Consider the following 210-nt stretch of genomic DNA (forward strand, 5'->3'; position numbering starts at 1 on the left):
ATATATAAAGAGTGTCAAGTTCGATATTTAAAGATCCACATGTCAAGGACGCTTATAGCACCATCTTCCAAGAGATTCAATAACAGGGCTCGCCCAAATTATACATCATGTCGTCACACCAAACACAAGTAGGTATCGAGAAGGGCTGACGCCCTGTACAAGAAGGGTCAAAGCCCAATAATCAAGAGAACCAAGTACCATATTAAAAAA

Source organism: Solanum tuberosum, unplaced genomic scaffold, assembly GCF_000226075.1.
Source record: "Solanum tuberosum cultivar DM 1-3 516 R44 unplaced genomic scaffold, SolTub_3.0 scf00019, whole genome shotgun sequence".
Lineage (NCBI taxonomy): Eukaryota > Viridiplantae > Streptophyta > Magnoliopsida > Solanales > Solanaceae > Solanum > Solanum tuberosum.